The sequence below is a fragment of the Acomys minous genome, assembly GCF_964271855.1.
Source record: "Acomys minous genome assembly, chromosome: 11".
In the NCBI taxonomy this organism is placed as follows: domain Eukaryota; kingdom Metazoa; phylum Chordata; class Mammalia; order Rodentia; family Muridae; genus Acomys; species Acomys minous.
Genome location: NC_140492.1, coordinates 80,897,755 through 80,919,368, shown reverse-complemented (window position 1 = coordinate 80,919,368; position 21,614 = coordinate 80,897,755).

Here is a 21,614-nt window from a genome sequence, read left to right as displayed (position 1 = left end):
GTAGTAAGAGAAGGAAAGCTTGGCAGCTCCCCTCTACCACAACACACTGAACTGTCCTATACGGCCTCCCAATTCCTGTGCGTCACGACAAGCCTAACTGGGACCCAACACTGGGTTGTCTTGGTTGGCCACAACAAACCGATCTAAAGAGTGAGTGTCGTAAGTATTAGGAAAGGCAGCAAAGAATATTAATATCCAGCTGTCGAGGTGATTGAGGCGCACATCTGGCTCTTCCTGTGCTCCTTGTGTCAGTAGTCACCAAGCACAGCCCACCAACCTGAGATCTGAGTTACGCATCCTCGGCCCTTCCTCATGCCATCCACACGGTTCGCACCTTAGTCCCCAGCAACAAAGCAGCTCTGGAGACCTTTGACCCTTGCTTTCCATTGCACCGACTAGCTATGGTCTGTCCGGCGGGTAGCCTGACCAGGACAACAAACGCATCCTCCTAATTACACACAAGCCAGATCAGGAAGCACTGTCTGAGGAGCCTGGCCGGCACTGTGGCTTATCGTCAGTACAATAGAAACGCCGAGGATTTAGTGTTTCTTAGACCAAATAAAATAACATATGGAAGGCTGCTCAGTCAGCAGGCAGTACATCAAGGAGCTCAGCAAATGGTGGTTCTGTCCTTAATCACATGGCCCTCACACATTTTATTTCACTTCTGAATGGGAGAAGGGGAAAGGCATGGTCCCTTTAGAAAGGCAGGTTACATCCCATTGTGAGGAAAACAGATTGGAGTTCGGAGTGACAGGCCGGCAATGGAGACGTTTATATGGTGTCTCTAGTTTATGAAAGGCAGCTCAATTCCACAAGAGAAAAGGAGGGTGAGTACACATCAAGACTTAACCCAAGATTGCAGAAAAGATTGGAGAGCTAACACAGAAATGAGATACTTCACTTTTATAAAACTGCCTCGTGCGGGAAGGATGCATGAATCACTTGAAGATCTTGACGGGTTAGGCTTTACTGGACTGCAGCCAGGTTATTTTTAAACAGAGAATATCCAACTGACCAACAGCCACAACAGTGACCCAGAAGTGTTCATAGGAAGGTTAACACCAGAAGAGGGATTAAAATGTGCGGGGATACCTCAGAAGACACATTATACCTACTTACTGTTGCAAAGATGTATTCCTCAGTTACAGGGAAAAATGCCTCATTGGTGCATTTCAAGTTATATTTTCCCCTATATATTATTTTAATACGTGAAAACAGTCTTCTCAGTGATCCAAATGATAAGACGTCCTAACCTGGATACCAGGGTTCTTGTGAACTAGTAGAAGACATTCTACAAAGAATAAGAGATTCTTCCTAGTAAAGTGGCTCTCCAATTTGTGTGTCTCATACCCATGTACGATATGTGCTATCATCTCCTGCCTTCTCTAAAATTCAGAATAAACTAACTTCAGTTACCAGCACTGAATCAAAATAATGGGACATAGCAATGTTTCCCTTATGATCTGGACATTGCAGTAATGAGGTAGCACACCACAGCCCACTTTGGCCAGAAGAATCACTACCCGGGTGCTAATTCTAAAATACTGCTGCTTTTTGTGAAACGGAAATATTCTCATCGGTCACACCTTAGTTTTAGGTTTTAGTCTTGAGTCGTGTTTTAATAGTAAGTGAAATTCTATGATCTTAAGAAGATACTAGATTATAGGGCTAAAAGGCTTATGTCATTGTTTAACATTAAAAATTTCACCTGAACCTTTTATTTTTTTTTATACACGAGTTCCTTCCCACTTTTGTGAGGTTTTACTAACTGTTGGGACACTTGGCAAACTGTTTTCCATCATCACCTGGATCAAGGCTTCCTCTCCTTGTAGCACAATACAGAATGCCTCTTATAAACTATCATCATTTGTTTGCATGCAATTTAAAGGCAGCATGGCATTGTGAAATTTTATACAGATTTTTAATAGTTACTCAGACCTATTTTCAAATTCAAAATTGGCTGCTGACCACCTGGTTGCCTTGAGCACATTCTTTACCCTCTCTAGACCTCAATTTTTACACATATAAAAGAGTTTATTATAAATGAGTTTATAATTTCTCCTATATCAATGCTGGCATAAGAACTTAACTAATACACTTAATTAAATGTTGGAACCTAGTAGACATTGAGTGTAATTATTGTGTGCCTCTTAAGCTTATGGAAATGATTCTGTTAGCAACACATTTTCGATACACAAAATATTAGATATTCCTTTAAGAAAGAGAAAGGAATTTGGGTTTTCAAAATGAAAACACTATATGTTGCTATTTAATGGTACTTGATCTTTGCTGTCACAGTAGTAATCATTTTGGATAGAATTGAAATATTGTTACCTAGGCAATACCCAGAAGCTAATTCTCCAAGGCAGAGTGAAAGATGCAAAAATGACTTCAATAATTACCAAATTGTTTCTAAATGCTAGTTTTCTTGTCACATAACATAGATTAACTATAGTCTGCCTGCCACAAGTGTATCATATCTTTATGATTCCAATATATCAACTAAAGTTAATTTATCACAGTTATCTAGTACTGCCAAGCCCCACAAGCTTCAGAAACTGTTCACATACCATTTCAGGACATTCTTTGTGTGTGTGTGTGTGTGTAGTTTTTTGAGACAGGATTTCTCTATGTAATCCTGACCGATCACCCTGGAATTTACTCTGTGGACAAAGATGGCCTCAAACTCAGAGATCTGCCTGTCTCTGCCTCCAAGTGCTGGGATTTAAAGGCGTGCACCACCAAGGCCTGATGTAAATCCTTTCTTAATCTGTCTTTTTGGCAGGTAGCCATACCACCCTCAAACACACAGAAAGGAGCTCCCCCTGAAGACCCAGAACTCTGAAATTCTACCTCACCAGGCCACAAAGCTTAAAACACACACACAGCACCACAAAGGTAGAATCTGAGCATTGCAACTGGGGAGAAAAATTATAAGTGACTATAAATTGTCATTAAGACCACATTTGAAAGTTATCAAACCATCCAAAAGAAAATGACAACTTCAATCATCTTGGTATTTTTATAGTAGGAAGTTAACTACTATATGACAAAATCAAAATGAAAGTACTTTTCTACTCCACTCAAAGAGATGAAAGTTTACGGTGGATGAGAAAATATGCTGACATCTGATTAAAATAATTATGGTGAAGTTCTGACAAATGCTTAAACATATAGATGAAGATTGAGGATATTATGCAAAGTAAGATAAGTCACTCACCAAAAAAAAAAAATTACAAATACTGTAGGAATCACTTATATGAGACACTTGAAGTAGTCAAAACTCAGAGAGACAGACCATAGGCGCTTGGCAGGGTTGCTGAGGACAGGGCAGTTGAGGGAAAGTAGTTGTTTAATGGGTATAAATTTCCATTTTATGAGATGGAAAGGTTTCTAGAGACACTGGGTGGTGATGGCTGCCCAACAGTATAAATGTACTTTATCATTGAACTGTACACTTGCAGATAATTGATCGCCTATTTTCTTATGTACATTTTACAGCAATAAAAAGAAGTGAGGAAAAGCATAGGGAAATAAATATTGACAAAAGTTCCATTAAAATTCAGAATTTCATGTTTATGAAAGTTCCGAGCATAGTGCCTTCCAGTTAATTGCTTAAAAGAGATATTTAAATACCAAACTAAATTTATCTTGAATTGTTACCTTATGACTGACATATTAATTTATTTTACTGAACTCGTTGCTGTCTAAATGGTTTCTTTGATGTTCTACTAAGGCTGTAGCCATGTATCTGAGAAGTTATGGACTTGCAGAACTAATATATATGGATCTCTCATCTTTCAGCATAAACCTGCAAAGAAAGAAACAAGTGCAGAAGTGAGTGCAATAGGAAGGATGCATCCTTGAGAAACGTATGCTGGTCCCTAGCAACAGACAAAAGCTGAAGAAAAAATAAGTCTGCATCCTAGAGGAGTAACGATGGCCCATGCCATGATAGCTGTCAATAGCTATACTGAAAAAGTTACCATTCCATTGCCCACGGTGGTCAACTTCTACTTGCTGAAGTACCAGCCACTATACGGGCATTCATTAGGTAAAATTGCTTGACGTATTGGTCATTGGCTCCTGAGTGTGAACTGCACAAATAAACAAAAGCTAAAGACCATGTCTATGTAGGTTTAAATGACCTTGCCTCAAGAGGGCTTTTCAGTGTACCCCCACAAGAGTTAAGCCTACTTCTAACATTTAGGCTGAGCATACATTGTGAAAATAGCATAATGAAGCCAACTAATTAAAGAAATGAATGAAACATGAAAGTAAAATGGAGTTCACAGCAGGAAAAATGTGTGTGCCTGTAGTCTGCATGAGAGAAAGAAAACAAACAAGCTTACCGCTCAGTCAGCAGGTGACTTATGGCCCCAGAAAAGAAAGGGAGACTCAGTGGGGGAAGATAGAAACTTCCCTCCCCTTCCCCTAGAGATTAGGCTTTCGGTGTAGTTCAGTTGACTGTTCATGTAGCATGCACAAAGCTGAGACCACATGGCACAGGCCTGTAATCCCAGCATTTACTGGGGAGGTGGAGACAAGAGAATCACAGGTTCAAGGTCATCGTAAGCTGAGTTTGAGATGAGCCACCTGGGATATTGACACCCTCTCTGGAAAAAAGTCTATATAGTTGAAACCTCATCCTCTTTTATATAAGTAATCCAAAAGGGGCAATAATAACCATTTTGTTCAGTTATCTATATTTATATGCAAGCTGAGTGTAGTTCCAATGCACTTGCAGTTTGATCAAGTCGTGGAACTACAAAAATAAGAGATAATTCAGGATCGAAAACAAGCCATTCTGATTCAGAAGTCTCTGTCTATATCCACTTATTATACTGTGTCACTCAGGGTGTTAATAGAGAAAAGCCAGGGAGACAGGTACCTCAGTTAGCAGGCATGATGGCCCGGGCTTGTAGTTCCAGCACTGAAGAGGTGGATATGAGGAAACAACCAGACTTGACTCAAATAATAAGACCAACAGCTCCTCAAATGTACCTGAGTCTGCCAGCTAGCCTCCACTTACATGCACACATGAACACGCATGGGCACACACACACACACACATACACACACACACACTTTAACATATATGTGTGTGTGTGTGCTTTATTACAAAATAATAATTAATCATCAAAATTACAAGTAAGAAAAGAGAAGAGACGTGTCAATGCTATATAAACCACCCCCAGCCTTTTGTTTATCGTTATGTAGGGCCATCCTGCCTGTAGATCAGATGGCCTGTCTGAAAAAATTTGAAGACATAGATGGTCAAGGACACAAAATACATCGAGTGAAGTTAGTTAGGGTTGCAGCAGGCGCTGAGATGTACCAGCCTTCAACATCTGCCAGCCAGAAGTCAGCTTCACTTCAAGGAAGCACTTCTGCAATTCCTTCACCCACTCCCTCTTCCTATAGCTCTGACCATGGTCCTTCCTACCTCTGGAACGTGACGAAGAAAAATGTCTTCATTCACTGCAGCCTTTTCTTGTCACCATGGCTTTAAATCTGTGCATTTAAATGTCAGCCATTCCTTCTGAGCTCCCCAGGCACCTGGTAACTTGACAATTAACTAGGGTTGATTCTTTTTTTTTTTTAATTACATGTTTATTTGAGATCTGGAACTTGAGCCTTCTTCTTGCTGAAATGTCTATCTGGTTCCACTTCATTGTTTTCTCGGGATGGGTGTTGTTGTTGTTGTTGTTGTTGTTGTTGCTGCTGTTGTTGTTGTTGTTTTTGTTGTTGTTGTTCTTCTTCTTCTCCTCCTCCTCCTTCTTGTTTTTCTTATTGTTCTTGTTCTTCTTCTGCTTCTTCTTCTTCTTCTTCTTCTTCTCCTTATCCTTCTTGTTTTTCTTATTGTTCTTGTTCTTGTTCTTGTTCTTGTTCTTGTTCTTGTTCTTCTTCTTCTTCTTCTTCTTCTTCTTCTTCTTCTTCTTCTTCTTCTTCTTCTTCTTCTTCTACTACTACTACTACTACTACTACTACTACTACTACTACTACTCCTACTACTCCTACTTCTCATCCTCATCTTCATCCTCATCCTCCTGCTCCACCTCCTTCAGATAATTCTAATACCCTTTGTGCACAACTAAGTTAACTTCCATTCTAGTATAATGACCACCTCAAAACAAGCTATCCCTAATATAGCCCATCACATCACAGAGCCTCTGTACAGACTGTATTCCAGGCCTGGATTCCATAACCTCAATGTCCACTCAACACCCACAATTACCATCTATATGTACCTATAAAAAGACACCTACCAAGTCTCTTCCTGGTAGCCTGCTGTCCTCCCTCTGAGTGCCACCAGGTCTTCCCCTCCAGGGGACGTGGTCAAATATGAGGCACCAGAGTACATGTAAAAGTCATACCCCACTCTCCACTCAACTGTGGAGAATGTTCTGACCATTGGCTAGATCTGGGTAGGGGTTTAAAGTTTACCACCTGTACTGTCCTTGGCTGGTGCCTTAGTTTGAGCGGGACCCTTGGGCCCAAATCTGTCTATCATAATGTTCTTCTTATAGGTTTCTAGGACCCTCTGGATCCTTCTACTTTGCTATTCTCCCATGCTTCTCTCATCTATATAAAGGGGGAGGAGGTCCCCCTCAGGCACAGTCATAGGGGAGGGGAGTAAGGGGAAAATAGGAGGGAGGGGGAATGGGAGGATACAAGGGATGGGATAACCATTGAGATATAATAAGAATAAATTCATAAAAAAATTTAAGACACCTAACTTTTTTATTTCTAACAGTAATATACCAATACAGCAAGGCTGTATAGCATTTCCAACCTGATTCATTTTATATACCAATGTACTGATTTCAGGATTACTATGATCCTCTTAGAAATAATTTATAACATAGTATACATATATTACATATATATATATATATATATATATATATATATATATACATCATATATGTGTGTGTCCATAGAGAAAGATATCTTAATAATCCATTCAATCTGTGTCTAAGGTGTAGTTTGCTAGTTACTTTCTCAACACTGTGACAAAGTACTTGAAATAAATAGCTGAATGGAGGAAAGGATTATTTTGATGCACTGTTTGGGGGAGGTCAATCTAGGGTCACTTAGTCCCACACTCTTGAGCTGTGGGAGTGGATGGTGAAGGATAGTTGTTCACAGAAAGTGACAAAGGATAATATGGGCTTAAGAGCCTGCCCACAGTGACCTTACCTCCTCCAGTAGGTCTCCAACAGTCTAACGTTTCCATTGCCTCTCAAACCAGTCTCCCCAATTGGAATCAATCATTTAAAACATGAGCCTGGAATAAAAAATGTGTATTCAATCCACAGTTCTAAGATTTAAGGAATTTTTTTCAATGTGTTTTCCAAACTATGTACAATAGAGTATGCTGCAACCTGCACAACTTTGGGATTGGTGTGATTAGATCAGTGGGGAATGAAGAAACAACGGATGCACAAACAGGGTGGGTGTGCCCTGGAGAAGACATGCCGGAAGCCTAGAAACTCAGTGTGTTAATTAAACGCAGCTGAATGAGAAAGTGGGCTTCCTATACACACGTTAAGAAGTCAGGCTAGTTGATCTCAGCAGGAGGCCTCTGTAGTGGTGCAGTCTCGGGCTGCAGTCACCTGGAAGGAGAAAGGTGGGGTTGGTAATTTCCGTACACACTGTCAACATCAGTACGTGGACTAGGGAAATGCCATTGTCCTGAGTCTGATCCAGGGGAGGCCTTTTCATTCATGTGAAAGTGAGGCATTGGTGTAGTGCTTATGTCACGATACTTATTCATACAGGGGTATACGTGATCCATTAAATAAAAATTCCCTCAGAGTATCAGATTCTGTACCTTTTGTTTTTGTAATAGTAAACCATTGACTTGGCATGGGATCAGAAACAACTACTTTAAACTGTCTCTGACAAACTCATAAGTGGAATAAAGGTTATTGGATAAGCTACTATGATTGGCTCCAATGAAGTCATTAATTTTAACTTAGGGATTAGAGTCGAATTTGCTAGAAAAAGAATCATGCCATTCACATGTACTAGCACTTGACTTAAATAAATATCTACAGATTTTCTAGAAGGAATTTGAAAAAGCATTCCCCAAGCCACCACCATTCTGTAGTCAGTGTCGTGGCTATGACAATGAAAAGCTCTGTTGGGCATTCCCAGTTCAAAGCCTGTGGACGCCAACTCAGATAAACTTTTCTCCCCTTGAGAGACATGCCACTGTTGACATGGAGATTTAGCTACTAGATCTGAAATCAAGTAGCAGAAAGGGGTGAGTTTTGAATGCCTCCGTTTCCATCTGTTTGGATTCAGGAGGTTTTGGAGTAAACCACAATGGTTTAAGTACCGTGGAGCTGGAAAGAGGCCCAGCTCTGATAGAGGACTTGAGTTCAGTTCCCAGCTCATGAGCACATGCACACACAGCATACTTTCTTAGGTAGGGGTTTCTACTGCAGCAAGCATGACCAAAAAAGCATGTTGGGGAGGTATGGGTTTACGTAGCTTACACTTCCACAACAATGTTCATCATCAAAGGAAGTCAGGACAGGAACCCAAGCAGGGCAGGAGCTGATGCAAAAAATGCTGAAGGAATGCTACTTACTGGCTTGCTCCCCAATATTTGTTCACCTGCTTTCTTTCTTTCTTTCTTTCTTTCTTTCTTTCTTTTTCCTTTCCTTCTTCCTTCCTTCCTTCCTTTCTTTTTTTTTTTTATTTATTTTTGTTCTTTGATTTTCCAGATGCACTAGTGTTGCTTGTATTTCATGGTTATCAGCAAATATTTTTTAAAATTTCATTTATTCACTTTACATCCTGGTCATAGCCCCATCCTCCCTCACCTTCCAGTCTTACCATCATCCCTTCCTCTCCCATATTCCCCTCCCCTAGTCTTCAGAAAAAGGGGGTACCCTTTCCAGTTCATCCGATCTCATCAAGGCCTATCAGAACTGAGTGTGTCCTCTTCCCCTGTGGCCTAGCAAGGTTAGTCCTGCCGGCAGGGTGGGGGTGGGGGTGGCGGAGTAGTTGAAAAGCTGGCAAGATTCCACGTCAGAGAATTCCCTTACTAGGGCACCCCCATGAATCCTGAGCTGCCCACCTCCTATATCTTTGTAGGAGTTCTAGGTCCAGCCCATGCAAGGTCCTTGGTTGGTGCTTCCATCTCAACAGGCCCCTCTGGACCCTGATTAGTTGGCTCTGTTTGTCTTCTGTGAATTTCCCATCACCTCCGGGTCCTTTTCTCCTCACACACCCCACACACACACACACAAACACACACACACACACACACACACACACACACACACACACACACTTTTCCACAATGCTCCCTATACATCACCCAATGTTTGGCTGTGAGTCCCAGCATCTGTTGCAAGGCACTGCTGGGTGGAGTCTCTCAGAGGACAACTATGTTTGACTCCTGTCTAAAAGAATACCAGAGTATCATTAATAGTGTCAGGGGTTGGTTCTCTCTCGTGGGGTGGGTCTTGGGTTGGGCCAGGCATTTGTTGGAACGTCCTTCAATCTCTGCCATATCTACTCTATCTTTATCCCTGAACAGCTTGTAGGCAGGGTGAATTTTGAGTTGAAGTTTTTGTGAGTGGGTTGGTGTTTCCCTCCATCTACTAGGGGCCTTATCTTGGTAGAAGATGTCCTTTTCAGTCTCTATGACGCCTGCTGTGAGGAATCTCTGCTAGAGTCCCTCTCCTACTGCCCTTGGTTTAGGTCTCCAGCTCATCACAGGCATGCCCCGCCCACAGTTTCTCTTTCCTCTACAGGTCTTTTGTCCTCCTGCCTCTACTTTCCACAGGTCTTATCTTCCCTCCTCATATCTCTCTGTGTTTCCTCTCCTACTTTGTTCCCTCTCTTCAACTACTAACTGACTATTCTTTTTCCCCTTCCAAGTGAGGCTTAAGCATCCTCCCTTGGATCCTCCTTGTTACAGATATTCTTCGGGTCTGTTCATTGTAAGGTGCTTATCCTATACTGTATGGCTAAAATCCACTTATAAGTGGGTGCACACCATGTGTGTCTTTCTGAGTCTGGGTTACCTCACTCAGGCGTATCCTTTTTAGTTCCATCCATTTGCCTGAGAGTTTCAATAGTTCCTTCTTTTTAATAGCTGAGTGGCATTCCATTGTGTAAATGTACCACAGTTTCTTTACCCATTCTTCGGTTGAGGGACATCTAGGTTGCTTCCAGATTCTGGCTATTACGTATAAAGCTGCTGTAAACATAGTTAAACAAATGACCTTGTTGTATGGTGGACTGTCTTTTGGGTATATACTCGGGAGTGGTATAGATGTGTCTTGAGGTAGAGCTATTCAATTTTCTGAGAAACTGCCAGATTGATTTCCAAAGTTGTACAAGTTTGCACTCCCACCAGCAATGGAGGAGTGTGTCCCTTTCTACACATTGTCTCCAGCATGTGCTGTCACTTGAGTTTTTGATCTTAGACATTCTGACAGGTGTAAGATGGAATCTCAGAGTCATTTTGATTTGCATTTCCCTGATGACTAAAGATGTTGAACATTCCTTTATGTGCTTCTCACCCATTCAAGATTCCTCTGTCGAGAATTCCGTTTAACTCTGTATCCCATTTTTAACTGGATTATTTGGTTTGTTAGTGTTTAATTTCCTGAGTTCTTTATATATTTTGTGTATTAGACTTTTGTCAGATCTAGGATTGGTGAAGATCTTTTCCCAATCTGTAGACTGTGGCTGTGTCCTATTGACAGTGTCCTTCACCTTGCAGAAGCTTCTCAGTTTCAAGATGTCCCATTTATTAATTGTTGATCTTAGAGCCTGAGCTGTTGATGTTCTGTTCAAGAAATTGTCTCCAGTGTCAATGAGTTCAAGTCTCTTCCCCACTTTCTCTTCTAATAGCTTTAATGTGTCTGGTTTTATGGTGATGGAATCTACTTGGACTTGAGTTTTGTGCAGGGTGATAAATATGAATCTATTTCCATTTTTCTACATATGAACATCTGGTTAGATCAGCAACATTTGTTGAAGACACTGTCTTTTTATTATTATTATTATTATTCTATGGTTTTTACTCCCTTTGCCAAAAGTCAAGTGTTCATTGATGTGTGGGTTTATTTCTGAGTCTTTGATTCAATTCCATTGATCCACTAGTCTATTTCTATGCAAGTACCATGCAGTTTTTTTTTCACTATTACCCTGTAGCATAGCTTGATGGAGGTACCTCCAGAAGTTCCTTTTTTTTTTTTTTTTTTTTTTTTTTTTTTTTTTTGTATAGGATTGTTTTAGCTATTGTGGATTTTTGTCTTTCCGTGTGAACTTTAGAATTGTTCTTTCAAGGTCTGAAAAGAACTGTGTTGGTATTTTAATAGAGACTGTGTCGAATACGGAGATTGCTTCTGGCAACATGGCCATTTTTACTATATTAATCTTAACAATCCATGAGCATGGGATATCTCTCCATCTTCTGATATCTTCTTCAATTTCTTTCTTTAGAGACTTGAAGTCCTTGTCACGCAGGTCTTAGACTTGCTTGATTAAAGTTATGCCAAGATACTTTATATTATTTTTGTCTATTGTGAAGGTTGTAGTTCCTCTAATTCCTTTCTTGGCCTGTTTGTCCTTTGTATACAGGAGGACTAGTGATTTTTAATTAATCTTGAATTTCTTATAGAACCAAGAACCAACAGGCCAGGGATGGCACCACTCACAATGGCCTGTGCCCTCTCCCATGAATAACTAATTAAGAAAATGCCTTACAGCTGGATTTTATGGAGGCATTTTCTCAATTGAGGACTCTTCCTCTTTGACACCTCTAGCTTGTGTCAAGTTGACATAAAAACCAACAGTACACAGCATAATACATATGATTCAACATGAAAATATTTTTAAATTATCAAAATACCAGCAGGAACTATATTCTCCTCTCAAGTTTGAAATCACTGCTTGGAACTGAATTAACTAGATGTCCTTTCAAACCTATTATGCATAAATATACATAATTATGTAAGTATCAAATTTATTGGTACAACAGAAAGGAACCTGAGAAGCAAATAAGCCTATGTTTAATTTTATTGGTTAATGCATCTCTTACCGGAGTCCCAATACCTAAAACTTCATCAGCCATGCCATCACCTTCAGCCTCTGATGTTATCAAGGAGCAGAAAATACAATATCTGGAACTGATTAAAAGACAAAGATCTTTGAGACCTAGTAAGGAGTTAAGTTGCCCCAGCACAGTATTGAATCAAGTTGAAAAAAGACCCCAACAGATAGGTTTATCAATACTGCGGTGTTCTTTTAACTCAGCTCTTTTAGACCCTGACTTAAAGATTAGCACAGGGAGGCTCTTGAAAATCATATGGTCATCTTAGCTAGGAAGGATCCCTTGTTCCACTAACACGACCAGCATCACATCCATGCTGGCAATGATGACTGGTAGAAAAGAGGCTTTTCACTGTAGCATGAAAAAAAAATCCACTTTCCTGTTCCCTGATCAGGTGCATAAGGTTTTATACCAAATGCTAGACCAGCTGAGTACTTGACTGAGACAGCCCAAGAGGAGGAGGACTCCCAATGCAAGCTGAATGCAGAGCGCTCTGGAAAGTACATCTGTTTTATAGGAGACATGCAATCTGTCTCATTCCAACCTGCATTTCTGGGTCACTTGAGACATTTAAACTGCACTTATAATTAACAGCTATTTTTAAACAGTGGAAAAAAATAGAGCACTGGTAAAGGTACAAAAGCATTAAAATTGCCCCAGTTTCGCTTTTCAATAGGACACACCACTGCAATATGCTTCAAGATCAAAGAGAGCTCAGAAAAAGAGAAAGAGCGCGCGAGAGAGACAGGCCGATCAGTGGGGATAAATTGTCCCCATTATGATGCTGGAAGAATAGGGCTCTTTCAATTGAAACAATTTAATAACCACATTCATTACATTGGTGTCCACTTGGTTTTATCTGAGCAGTTTTTGCATAACTGGAGAACAAGTTCAATTGAGCTTATTCTCTAGAAATTAAGATGTGCGGGGGTTTGACATTCAGAAATTAGGCGCTAATAGTCGACAAAGCAGTTGTCTGGAGATTCCCCCTGGATGTAGTGAGATCTGCCTACCACTAATTATGTCACATGCAAATGTACTCTCTAAAAGGCCTGCCCAAAAGTTTCATTAGCTCATTTTGAGGCAGTTAAGGTTGCATTAGGGCGATGAGGGATGGCAGGGGCTCGTCTTTGGAATAAGTTTGTCGAGTGATTCTGCAAAGCAGCCACTGTACAGGGTAAGTATAGCAACGCTGTCTGTAAACTTATTTTTTTTTCCCCTCAGCTACCAACAAAGGAAATATTCCAGAGCACTCCCCTAATATATTGTGAGATCAAGACAACTGAAGACAGTCATGGCGAACAAGTGCCAGAAGGGCTGAATTGACAAAGTGCAAGAGGATCATTGAGTCAGCAGTTGAAACAAGATCACTAATTTTCCAGGGTTGACTTCTACATGCTAGGAGAAGTGGGGGTGTTTGTTTCTTCCAGCCAGCTTCCCTGAGGATAGTTACACTTGCTGGTTCTCAACTGCACTACAGAGCATAATGCGTCATTTGAAGTGTAGTTTATCCTAAAGTAGTACTTTAAAAAGATATTAGGAATGGAGCTGTAGAGATGCATACAAAAGAGGAAAAATTCAAGGTTTATATACGATGTGTTAGATACACACAATCCATTCCTGTCGGCTTCCCTCACTGGAAGCTAAATCATGTACAGAAACATTTAAAAAGTCATCTCCCTGTATACACTAAATCGTTCGTTGTTTTCCATTGCTGCCAAACAGAGGCGAGTTAAGAATCACTGAAGCACACACCGGGTGGCACCTTCATAATAGCGGCACTTCTTCTTCCCTTCTTTTTTTTTTTTTCCAGAAGACAAAGTATAAAAACTGAGAAGTTCCCTTCACCTCCACCAAAGCTCTTTAAATGATGGCTTTCTCCAGGAGCCGCCGCACTGCTCTCACCAGACTATTTCCCCAGATGGGATTTACAATATAAAACCACCACAGATTGGCTTACTGAGGAAAAGCAGATAGACTCATACAAATCACTGGGAAGATAAAGAAGCTATAGAGATCAATAAATAAAAGACAAGCAAGGGGAGAAAAAATCAAACTCCAGCATTCCCGCCCAATTAAGGTGTTATTTACTGCCCGTGTGATTGTAACTTCCACGCTTTCCTTCCTCACACTCATACGGTAGGCATTTGTTTTGCCCAGAGAAAGATATACAACTGATGTGTAAATAGAAAATGATATAGATAGATTTTATGTCCCATAAAACTGTTAATCTGCCCTCCACATTAAATATAAAGTACATTTTTTTATTTAGACACTGCACGGGTATAATTAAAATAAAGTATGCTAGCTCTATTTTTTTTTTCAGTAAGCCATTTCCAGGCATAGAGATCAAATAACAGTGTGGCAGCAGCATGAAATGCGGTTCTAATAGCCTGAGACCACATTTCCTGAAACTTAAACATGGGAGATAATAGTGTGAAGGTACAAATTAAATGCAAATAAATCAGATTCCCTGTTGTTGCTGAACCCTGGATGGGGTTTCAGGAGGAAATTTAGTTGTTGTGCTTAACTTCTTTGGAGAGCAACCACTAACACGCTATCAGTCCTATTTTGAGATCATTGACGGAAAGCATCAGGAAGGATTTAAGAAAGCTACCTGTCCACCTTTCAGGAAAAGAATGGAAGTGGCCTGGGGCAAATTCAATAAAAATACACAGCCCAGACAGCCTCCAGGATACTCGTGGCAGTTGGCAAGCACTCTCTGACTTGTTTCATAATTGATATACATTTTTGTGGCAACCAACTTTTGTTCAGCCTGTAGAAACCCTTTTTTATTTCAGAGGTGTGTCAGTGTGTCTTAGCAAAAATCCGTCTCTGAGAGAAGCTGCTCTGAAAACATCTTGGGTTTTAACACAAGGAGACTTTGGAGTCAGCTTGTATCACAACTTCTGATTGTCCTGGGCTGTAGCAAGCCTAAGTGCCAAGGGATGGCGTCTCTGATGTAGAGTAGATGCTTTTAAACAAGCTGAAAATGCGACTGCAAGTAAACTTAGCAGAATCATCCTTTCTTTCTCTAAGCTCAGTTCTGTATGGATCATGTTGCTAGAGTGTAAAATGGTCGTTGGGATGTTTGTTTCTGAGAGTTTCAAGGGGACTGACATGAAGTCATTTTGATATGATATGGTCTTATTCCATACGTGTAACTTACTCGTATTTGTGAGCTTTCTGATAAACAGTCTCGGTCTGCCTTGTTATAAAATAGCATTTGTCATTCAATGCTATAATTTGAAGGTCTCAACTTTCAGGAACCTTTGGGAATGTTACATTCTACAATTGCAAATGGAGGTGAGCATGCATGGCAAACAATAAATAACTTTCTTACTCATTTCTCAAAACTTTGTAGACCTACCTGAAGCCTTACATATCTTGTAAAAGAATAAAAAGCCACATTTAGCACAATGTAATCCAACCCCTCATCTTTATTCTTCCTCTCCATAAGGAACTGCATATATCTATAGGACATACAAGACCATGTAGCAGGATGAAAAAATAGAAAATTGCTATGTGTGTGTGTATATATATATATATATATATATATACACGTACGTACATACATACATGCATACATACATACATACATACCCATGGAGGACTCTGACTATGAAATAGAAATCTGTTGGTTTAAGCTGCTAAATTTGAGGTGACTTGTTATAGCAACAATAGACCACTGAACATTCTGTCTGCCAAAGAAATTTGAATATTGGAAAATGAAGACGATCTAAATGCTGCAGGAAACAGACTCAAGTTCAAATTATTAAAACACTTTTTTTCAATCCCCCATGATTTTTATCAGTACAGGACTAAATGGCCACAAAGTATAACATGATAGGCTCCTTAAATTTTGTGTAAAGCAGGGAACAGAAAAAGAATAAGCCCTTTGGTCAAGATGCGCTAAAATTTTTTTCAAATGTTGTCATAACACAATCTCTGGGCATTATCTGGAGTGCTACTAAATATCAGAGATAAAAGGTAAACGAGTTTATATTGGAGAAAGTCACACTTGCCTTCATTCCTCAACATCTGAACTTCAGAAAGTCAAGTTTCTCAGGATGACGGTGGCATCCTGGGAAGACCAATGTTCCAGTATGAAATAAAATCTGTAGGAGCTATTAAAAGCATGAGTTACCCCAACCTGTATTTCTTTATGGGTAATACAATACTTCTTATGGATAGATACGGCTACTGGACATAAGAGTAGCTTCCCAAGCCTTTCAGAAAATTAAAGGCATGTGCACAAACGCAGCTCTAAGAAATTAAAGGACCATTTGCTGCCAGATGAAACTGTGCACTGTTGTAGATACAGCTCCTAAAGATATGGAATATCTCTCCAAAGAGCAGAATTTTTCTTTGTCTTGCTCATCACAGAAAGAACCATTAAGCTATTTCACCCTGTAGGTAGCAGCCCCTACCTTGTTAGGTAATAGAATGTGCCAAACGATCCAGTGCTGTGCTATGCATTGCTGCCATTGTACACTCTAGCCATTAATTGGTTTGGGGTCATTGGCCATCTTGGTGAATGTGAGGAATCTATTCTTCATGGGATAAAATGCTCAATGGCATATCCTATTGACGTGGGCCAGACTTAAAGGATCTACATGATTATCTGTTCATGCACATGTGTATGAGTTTTCCTGAGTTTATTTATTTGGGGTAAGAGAAGAGTCCCTTTTTATAAATTTAAAGAAAACACTCATCGATGCCACTGGTGACAAAATTGTTCCAATGTCTGAGACTATAGCATAAGGAAAATGCAAATTTCCATGCACAGCATTGCGCTTTAACCCTTTGGAGCCCATGGCACTGAGGAAGAAGGTTGTCTTTCTCTTTACCCCGCTCCTGCTGATGGCACAGGGATGCAAACAGAATTGTCTCTTCTGCTAGCACCTTGGTAGTAATGTGCTTAGTTAATCTACACAGCACAGAGTCATCCTCTCCAAAAGTAATTCACTTCTTTAAAAAAAGTGGATAGAAAATAAATATGGTGCAGTAAAATTGTTGAGGAGAGGAGTGTATCTGGACATTTCACAAAGCATTTCATTATGCTGACAATTCCCAGAAGTGCTCTCGAGAGCGCTTTAAGCTGAGGATTACTGCGCCGGAGCTGATGGACTTTTTTTTTGTAGCCCCTTTAAAAGGCAGTGAACCGTTTTTCTATTTTATTTAAATAATGCCCCTTAAAATGGATTTTTAGAGGTATAATAACTCCTTAAGAGTCAGTTATGCTAAACAGTTTCTCTTGATAGAAATGTTGTAAAACTCGTTAACTGCACAGTCTCAGATGCCGCTTGGTGAACACTAACTGACATGAGAATGACCAGAGTTTGTAAAATAAATTGCAATGGTTGTTGTATCACACAGCTAGCATTGCACAAGCTGCAGGCCACAGGGGACTCCGACCTGACAGAAAATTACTTCAAGATGAATGAAAAGTGCTTGTTTCTCTTTATTAGTTTTTAGAGAACAATGAAAATGTTGAATTGTTTACAGAGGCTGATTAAATGTGGTCAGCGGGGCCATGTTCCTGCTGCTAAGCGTTGGCCTCCCCCCCCCCCCCCCCCGTTCCAGCCACCCCCAGCCTATGCACTCACGCACCACGCCTTGCCCATCCCTGGCCCCCGCCGTTTGCTCCCAGCCACATGCATCTTCTTATAGGGCTATTATGGCTGCACATCTGTGTGTGAAATGTGCTCGTTCTGACATTCCAATGCTGCTCAGCACTGCAAAGGCCTTTGTTGGGTAAAACAGTGTTGTCAAGCCTAACAACCAGGTCATGCAATTTGCTGGACGCTGTGGCAAAGAATAGCCCAGGACGAATTACTTCAGCTCAAACAATGCTCATTCCCATACTGGAATACATATGTATTTCTTTTGTGGGAGGACATTACAGAAAGTCATGAAATTTTTGCTCTTTCAAGCTTTTGGTTTAAAAAAAAAAAAGAGAGATTGCAGCTAGGTAGGCTCTGACTACTGCAGACTAGCTTTTTGTTCTATTTACTTAGGATGGCTACTGTCACATGGCTAACGGGAAAAAAAAATGCACGAAGTGCTTTAATTGGTCATTTGGGGCTTATAATCCATTTGTATTTACCAGAAAGTACGGTGAGAGGAAAGGCATTAGCCACTATCATAACCGTCTGCTTAGTGGACCTAAAGAGGTTGTCGGACCAGGGCATTTAGGAGGATGTTGCGGAGAAGGAGTTTCACTGTGTCCTTCTACAAAGTGAACAGCCCTGAGGGAAAGACATGGAGAATTCATTAACAAGCATAAGCCACATGAGGAAAATGTCTTTCTACCAGACCAGCTAAGTGAATCACAGTCGGACATGTTTGGTAAATGAAAAAAAAAAAAAAAAAAGGAAAAAAGCCTATTTGGGGTCCATTGTCTTCAGGGGCAAATCACCTTCTTAGCTCCTAAGGTCTCCCTTCTCTCCCATACACTTGCCCAGAAGTTGACAACAATAGGTGGTTCAAATGCTGTTTGGGACATTCTAATCCAGTCCATGGTGCGCACTCTTAATGTGCAAGCAGAATTCTCTCTCCTTCTGTGCAGAACATGGATCCTGAGCCTATTATGTGTATAAACAATGGCATATGTAATTACCTTTCTAGGGTGGCAATTATTCCTCAGAATCAACAAGCAGAGTTAAAGTATGTCCCCCAAAAGACATTTGGGGATCAATTCTGGGTCAATTACATCAGGCTTTGATTTATCACATGCTGTCAGACCGGGTTTAAAAAAAGAAAGTTAAAAAAAAATTCATTATGAGGTAAAGGCTAAAAGGTTCGACTCAAATTGGTTTGTTTCCAACTTTGCTTTCTCCCACTGGCTCTGTACTCCCCCTAATCTCAAAACAACAGTGATTTCCTGGGTTTTTTATATGTTAGAGAGTGTGTTGTTCAGGACTTGTAAATACAATGTGTCCAAAACTTCATCCAGATTTGATATGACTCTACACACCATCCGTGCACACCTGCACAAGACATTAGCAATTTTCCTAAAACGTAGCAGAAGAATGGAGGGGAGAGGCCTAAAAGTTTAGCTCTGAATGTAGATCCCTACAATTTAAGCAAGATCCATTCCTCTGTAATGGATTCCTCTGCCCATGGATGGTAGGAGGTTTAAACAAGATAACTGGGAGAATTCACGTAAAGCACTTCTTCCTGATGAGTAATGTGGATGCTGTTCTACTAACAGACTAACCAAAGGAGAAGGGGAGATTCCCCTTCAGAAGACAAGTGGGGAGGGCCAGAGGCAGAAGAGAGTAGACAGTCATATAAACACCAAGGCTGAACTGTGACTCCAAACACTCTTGATGAGCTCCAGGTGACCAGCCTGTATAAAAAAATATTTACCTTATTTAGACTTTTTCTCAGCATATTGACCATAAAGTACAAATCAATAAAGGTGCTATTCTGCTAGGAGGATCCCCTCCTAATACGTGCTTTTTTTTTTCATTTATTTTTTTATTAATTTATTCATATTACCTAATACGTTCTTAAAAGGGCCATGGTGGTAAAGGCCCCCTTACATTCCATGACCATACATGTTTACTGAATGCAGACCTAGTTTTATCCAAGCTCTGTGCTAAGTAGAAAACAGATAATAAGCAGGTAGTCAACACGCGCCTTATGGCACAGCGCCAGTCAATAACTAAGAATTCCACGTGACCTGGAGTTTGGCAGTGACCCATCTTGTATCAGTCCTATAACTGAGGACACCAGTTAAGTTAGAGCTGTTCCTTGCTGAAGAATAACGTAATATTGTCTTAAAATTAAAAGAAAGGAAATGGTATGAGAAATTTCATCAAGTAAGCAATGAAGGGCTACGTTCAAAGGACACGTGAAACTCATCCTATAGGGGCAGCATTGTTTATTTAACAAGGCTCAAGCAACAATATTCATTTCTCAAACAGCACACAGTGTTATTGACAGTTTACATTGGCAGCATAATTAAGAAGTCTGTTGATGTTTTTAAAAGAGCTGGCACATTTTCAATTACATGGACACTACTCAAGACAAAAATGGCTATCTTTGGCTCATCCATGTTTAAAAACATCACAGGCTCTGCATAAGACTCTAACAATATCGTCAACATTGGAAAAGCAGTGACTTTTTTTTTCAAGACAAATATAAATTTTTTAGTAAACTGTATTGTTACTCAAGCTATGGAGACAACCGACGAATACTTTTAAAGTTGCTTAGTATTTTTTTAAGATTCTTTGCCAGATGTTTTGTTGTTTCCTGTCCAGTCTTCGATCTATGAGTCCCAACTTCCATATTTTGTCTGTATCTTCCTCTTCTCCTTGTTGGTATCTCACTCAAAATGGTGGTCATAAGCAGGTAGGTGCCTGGAGAAACAACAGGTGTAACTCACCCGCTCACCTCTCAAGAAATTGCTAAATCTATGAGGCTTCCAGAAGACAATCTACACCTGTAGGAAAAAGTAGATGTGAACTTAAGTTAACCCAAAGCATTATGCCTCTGAAGTTTACTGAATATTTAGGGAATAAATAAAATAGATTCTATTTCAGCACAGTAAGATAATAAAGCATAAAGGATTAAAATGTCTTGAATTTCCCAGATTGTTTTGTTCTTGTTGTGCTATGTTCTATCCTGTTTCTCGTTAATGAAGCTTAAAGTATTTACAGAATATACTTTTCCATTCACTTGTTTCTTGTATTGAAGAAAACGTTAATTGTGAACAGAAGAAGGAAATATGCATCCTGAAACTAATTGTAGCTTCACTGAAGGCAGGTCCTGCTTCTTATTTGTCTCCTCATTTTCTCCCCCATCCTTTGTACAGAGAGACACACATAGTAAGCACTCAGTTAACTTGAAAGACAATGCGCGTCTGGGTCCACATCAATTTGCAGGGTCTGCATTGATTACGGAGCAGCTGAGATGGAGATGAAGATGGGTTCAACTGCTGTTGATTTCAGGCAAGAAGAGCACGGTGTCTGGAAGGCCTCCCTACACGCTTGGCTAACTAACTGCTGGCCACTGGTGTTCTCAAAGTCTTGGTTTGTTTCCATTTTTGCAGAAGATAACAAGATGAGCCTCCAATGGTTCTATTTCCAATCAGAATGGTATGAAAGGTGGTTTGAAGCAGGTATTTTGTGGCTGGCTGACCCAGTCCAGGCAGCAGTACATCTGTGAACAAAATAGGAACCAATTATTTATCCGTTTCTTGCTGAGAAGAACTTTAGAAATACCAAAGTTGGCCTTTTGCTGATCGTTAAAATGAATATAGTTCAACATTTCACAACGTAATGAGAATCATCTGTGGTGCTAATACTGTTTAAGTCTTTCTTTTTTTTTTTTCTACTTTAAATAATGATTTAAAATTCCATCCCAACAACTCCAGGTGCATATCCAAGTTTAGTAAAAACAGAAATCCCACATCCTATATATTTTGGAAATAAACATTCCCCAGCTGATAAGAATTCCATAGTCTATATTCTCCCTTAAGGTCTCATGCCTTACCTGCTCATGAATAGCAGAG